The sequence below is a fragment of the Triticum dicoccoides genome, chromosome 5A (assembly GCF_002162155.2).
Source record: "Triticum dicoccoides isolate Atlit2015 ecotype Zavitan chromosome 5A, WEW_v2.0, whole genome shotgun sequence".
Taxonomy (NCBI): Eukaryota; Viridiplantae; Streptophyta; class Magnoliopsida; order Poales; family Poaceae; genus Triticum; species Triticum dicoccoides.
In genome coordinates, this window is record NC_041388.1 from 446285765 (window position 1) to 446292030 (window position 6266).

Here is a 6266-nt window from a genome sequence, read left to right on the forward strand (position 1 = left end):
CGTCCCCGTCGCCGTCGTGGCCGCCCCGTCCCCGTCGCCGTATCCGTCCCCGTCGCCGCCCCCCGTCGTCGCGCCTCGCCGGTGATCTCCTGCCCCGGCCGCCATGTACCACACACACACACACACACATTGTTATAGACAGGTTAGCAATCTTTCTGTTTTTTAGTTATAGAATTATTAGAAATGTTAGTTATATAGAAATGTTTTTTAGTTATAGAAATATTAGAAATGTTAGTTATATAGAAATGTTAGTTTTATAGAAATATTAGAAATGTTAGTTATATAGAACTGTTAGTTATATTAGAAATCTTAGTTACATAGAAATGTTAGTTATATAGAAATGTTTTTTAGGTATAGAAATATTAGAAATGTTAGTTATAGAAATATTAGAAATGTTAGTTTTAGTTATAAAATTTAGAATTTGCATATATGAAATCACAATCCATCATTTAAAAAATGTTACTTTACTTTTGAGGCATATAGTATTTGTTGTCGACGATGCCCAGCCCGCATCCTCGCTGTCGACCAGTTCGCGACGACGTCCTGCTTTAGAGGACCCATGTCCGGGACTGGGCTCTGCCGGGCTGGCACTGGGAGGTGCTACCTTCAGGGGCGCGACGCTTGGTGAGGAACCCGGCCCCGGGTCCTGTCGTCGACCCTAATCTCCTTTGGTGGCGTTCGCGTGGGCCACTTTCGGTGCGGAGGGAGCCGGCCCCACTGGAGGTGGTACGTCGCCGTGTCAGGGAGGAGGACGAGCACGTCCATCGCTACATGGCTGCTATGGACGTCAGGTTCTCCAACACCTGGTAGGTTCTTTCGGGAGATCACCCGAGCTATGATCCAGTGATGGTTCCTTCACTTTGGTTGTCCACCGCCCGCACCTCAGGAACCGCGAGTGGTCTAGATTACTCTCTAGTATTCGATCTTTATTAGCTAGCTAGCTAGCTAGTGATGTATTCGATATATAATATTCGAGATGATTTATTCGAGATTATATATATTATTCGAGACGATGTATTCGAGATTATATCTATTATTCGAGACGACGTATTCGAGATTATATTCGATGATGCTTATTATGTACTATGATTGATTTAGTTTTTCCTTATTAATTGATTGCGTCCATGCATTGTAATTTGAATATATTTCTGTTGGATTAGTTAAATAAAACCTATGGCGGACAATACCAGCAGAGAGGGAGAAGAGGCCCTGTTCAATATCATACGCAATCCTCGCGGGCTAGATGATGATCAGAATGAAGAAGATTATGACGGCTCCGAATATCTAAACAACATCGGGGAGGGTGATATGATATTCCATCGCAACGACCGAAATGATGAAGTCATGAACTATGAACATGACGAAGAAAATGTTGATCTTGAAACAACAAAGACCGGCGAGGTATATATATTTATATAAGCAGGCATCTGGTGATCATCACATGTTTTAAATGACTTGAAGATATATTAACGAATCGATCTTTCTTCTTTCAGCCATCCGGATCGAACAAATCTTCAGGCAACAGGAAACGAGGCCCGAACAAAAAGTTGAAGGAGGGCGTAAAGTACAATATCCAGGCCAACAAACCTAATGGCGAACCATTAGCGCCTAAGAAGATTGCGGGCAAGTTCATTCATCAGTGCGGAGTTCTTGTGAAGGACCAACTCCCGATCTCCATTCAAGAATGGAGAGAGCCAGCAAAGCCACGTCCAGATCTTACTTTTGTCAACGATAGACAAAAACTTCTGCTTTGGGAAACGCTCATGGAACATTTCACCCTACCAGATCATTTCACAGATGCAGATGTGGAGAAAGTCAAGGACACTGCTCTTAGGAAGATGGCAGTTTCATTCAACAACCACAAGAATCGTGTATGGGATAAGTACGTCAAGGGAGGAAGGAGGACTCCAGTATTCGAGGAAACAGTAGAGAAGCAAAGTGCTCATTGGGACGATTTCGTGAAATTCAAGGAATCGGAATTATCTAAGGAACGGTCAAGAATAAACAAGGCCAATGCCGCAAAAAAGGATAAGTTCCATAAGCTGTGGCCAGGTGGCTATGTGGTGGGAATGCCTAAGTGGGATAAGTCTGAGAAAGAGATGTTGGATGTAGGTGTCACTCCAGAAACATTGAGCTGGCCCCCCAGGTGCAGGACTTCGTTCTATGCGCATGAGTTGGACCCGAAGACAGGCAAAGTTTCAAAGAAGGCATGTCTGGACGGTGCCGAAGATAAGCTACTTGTTGCTATATAAGAGGCTCGATCGGGGGTGTTCGAGCCCAACAGAGAGAACGACGAGCTTACGCGTGCCTTGGGAAATCCTGAACACCTGGGAAGAACACAAGGCAAGGGCACTATTCCGTGGTATGAGGGGTTTTCAGACTGGAATGCCGACTACAGAACCCGTTCGAGAAAGAAGATTGCGGAGGAGAAGAAGAGGAAGATGGAGGAGGAGCAGAGGAAGCTGGACTATGAATGCCTTCAAGGCCTAGAATCAAAGCACGCGGACTTGGCCGTAAAATTCCAGTGGCAGTAGGAGCAGATTGACTCACTTACCCAGCAAAGGGGGTCTCAGTTGCTGGAGCAGCTAGCGCATGATCCAGCATTGGATAGCACCGTCCCATCCATGCCGAGAAGCAGCGTGGGTTTCACCCCGGGCGACGCATTGCTGGATAGCTACCTAGTCGAAGACATCATGGAGAACACTAACTACGAGCTACACTTCAAAATGAAGAACATATCCATGAAGGTGGCGGATGCCGTTGCTTTTACAAATCCCCCCGTGGCAACCTTCCATTGCAACCCGATTCCAGCGGGCTATGCTCGTGTCTTGGTTGATGAGGTTGTGGACCAATGTTCAGGGCTAGAGCTTGACATTCCTAGAGGTGACGAGGAGCACACACTAGGAGAGGCCAACCATCGTATCATCCTATGGAGAAAGGATTGCATCATCTTTCGAAGGCCAACGACACCGCCTCATCTGACTCCTCGTCAAAGGCCATCACCGAGTCAGCACACTCCCGCTCCTCCAAGTCCACCAACGCATCAGGCCACTCCTCCAAGTCCAGCATAGCTTCAGGCCACTCCTCCTCCTCCAAGTCCGGCAAAGCGTCAGGCCACTCCTCCTCCAAGTCCGACACAGCTTCAGGCCACTCCTCCTCCTCCAACTCAGCCACGTCAGCCGTCTTCGCCGCCTCAGCAATCACGGAAGGGAGCCGCCTCAGCTATGGTGCATAGCGGTACAAGTCGAGGTAGTACTGGAGGTACAGGCGGAGGCAAGCGATTTCAATATGGTCCAAGAAGTCTCGCGCCTCTTCCGCAGAGGCCTTACGACAAGTCCAAGGAGGAAAACACAGCCATATCGAAGGCCGAGGTGGAAGCCCATTTTGCACCGAAACCGCCACCGCCGCCAAGGGAGAAAGTGCCTGAGGAAAAGATTGACCACTTCATTCGTATGGCTAGAGCACCAGCTCCCAAGCGTGTTGACACAGACTATGAGCGCTACCTCAGGAAGTTAAATCGAGCACGTCTACAAAAAGAGGCGAGCTCAAGCTCAAGCAAATCAACTGGCGAAAATGCGGTAAAACCGTTCCCCAGCTGGGAGAACAGGCGGCACAATAAATCCCCCCGCTTGTTGTGCCAACAACACATGAGAGTAGGCGCGCCAATACTATTGTGGGCAAACCGTTTACGTTCCCGAGCTGGGCGATGTGGTAATAACCAAGGAGCATATAAGGCAGGCTGAAATCCTCAATATCATTGTTGGACAACTCCTCGACATCGAGCACATGCCTCCGCTTAGAGAGGAGGAAATAAAACGGAAATATGTCCGGGGCCATCCTTTGGTCGAGCCAGACGAGGTCAAGAAGCTCCCAACAAGAATGTATGAATTGCATCAATGGTACATGGACATTACCAAGATTTCCAATCGAGAGTCCCTCATGGTGAATGTCAAGAAGGATCATTACTACCATGAGAAAGTTGTGTCCGTTGAGTATTCAGAACTATTTCAGTTATACAATCAAGACACACTTGACAAATCTTTCGTCAGTTGCTATTGTCTGTAAGTGATTTCCTTCTGTAATTTAAGTCTCAAGCTAGCTGTAGTGATCATTTTGATCAATCATTACCTGTAATTATCCTCACTATATTCTTTTCTGTGGTATAATGCAGGATGAAGATTTATGAAATGAAAAAAGGTGGATGCTATGGCATTGGGTTCATTGACCCAAATACCATTAATAAATACACATGGAAATTAGATCCATATTATGAAAAAAGTGTAGAGGAAAGCATGCTAGAGTTCTTGAAGCGCCTCAATACCAATGCAGATATACTACTTCCGTACAACTTCGAGTGAGTCACACTGTCTTGTACTACAAATTCTGTTTTTTCCTACTAGCTAGCTACATGTTTTTGCTTACATATGCCCGCTTAATTAATAAAAGCAAGCGTGTGTGCATGCAGATTTCACTGTATCTTGTTAATCATTAAAGTTGAGGAAGGAACAGTTGAAATACTGGACTCACTACTTAAAAAAGCAAGTGACTACACCATCTTGTCTGTGATAGTCAATAGGTAATTTCAATCATTATTAACTATATCTCGGCCTATTTAGTTCATCATTTCCTGATATGAACTATTTAATAACCCCTTTATTCATTTTCATTGTCAGCGGGCAGGTCTTGGGCAAAGTTCATCAGCGTCACTCCAGGCCAATGGAACCGAAAGCTTAAATGGTATCGACCCAAGGTAAGTAATTAAGTAGTACTAGCTAGCTAGCTGCCATCTCTTTTATTATCATGCATGATTAATTATTATCTGATCAAATTCCATTCTCGTAAAGGCCCTGAAGCAGGCGCCGGGGAATAATCTGTATGCATACTACGTTTGCGAGAACATTCGCATGATGGCGTCCGAAAGGAGCAGATCTCAAAGACAGGAGTTGGTACGTTTGTCAGAACACTATTCACAATTTTTACACCATTATCGATATCTAGTCACACAACTAATACACATGCTTATTGATCTCCTTCTTAACAGTTCAAAGAGGTGCTAGAGTAGCTCCTAGCAATGGAGCGCATACAAGCAATTCAAGAGGAAATAGCGGGATTTTTGCTCGACCAGGTCATAGATCCCAAAGGAGAATACTATTACCCGCTACAGCCCCCATGAACCACTTCCAATTGTTATCGTGCTCCGAAGGTACCAATTAGGCTAATGCCACTGGCTATGAAGGCACCAATTAGGAGAAATTGTATATAGCTAGCTAATTGTATATATATACATGTGTGTATATATGTGTGAATTAATTAATGGTGGTTGTGATACATTCGATGATATATATATATATATATATGATCAGTTCTACTAGAAATTCTATTAATATATATGCATAACGTGTACAATATGTAGTATCGTAAAATACCAGCAAACGAAAAAGAATTAAATGGAAAACACAAAATTAAATGAAAAAGAAATCATAAACCCAAAATCCCCCAACCTTTTAATACCGGTTGGTGTCACCAACCGGTACTAAAGGGCTCCCTGCCCCCGGAGCTGGCTCGTGCCACGTGGTTGCCCTTTAGCACCGGTTCATGCTGAACCGGTACTAAAGGGGGGACCTTTAGTGCCCACACTTTAGTGTCGGTAACCGAACCGGGACTGAAGGTCCTTACGAATCGCTGCTATTGCCAGGTTTTGCACTAGTGCGTCACCTTGTCAGCGAGGAGGACCAGCACGTCCGTCGCTACATGGTTGCGTTGGGGGGCAGGTTCGACAATACCTGGCAGGTTCTTCAGGGATCTCACTGGAGCTATGATCCTGTGATGGTTCCTTCCCTTTGGGTGTCCACCGCCCGCGACGATACCCGCCGGGCACTACGGTTCTAGTTGTACTAGCGATGCTGTATGTATGATACTATTCGAGGTGTATTAGTGATAATATTCGACGATGTACGGATGCATGGAGATGATGTAGTTTTGCTTATAATTGAATGCATCCTAATTTGAATACTACTTTATTTTGCGATTTGATTTTTCTTCTTGAATGCTCCAATTGGAAAACTACTCCTACTTTGAATGCTATAATTGGAGAGCACTATGCAAGGCATATGCATATGATTAGTTGATAGCTTATAGGGTTTTTGTTTTCGCATAAATCTAGGAGCCCCCGGCCCCTCCATCATCCCCGCCATCATCCCCGTCACCGACCCCCTCCAACATCGAGGTGAGACCAGCCAAATCCTCTTTTAGAAAGATAATTAAAC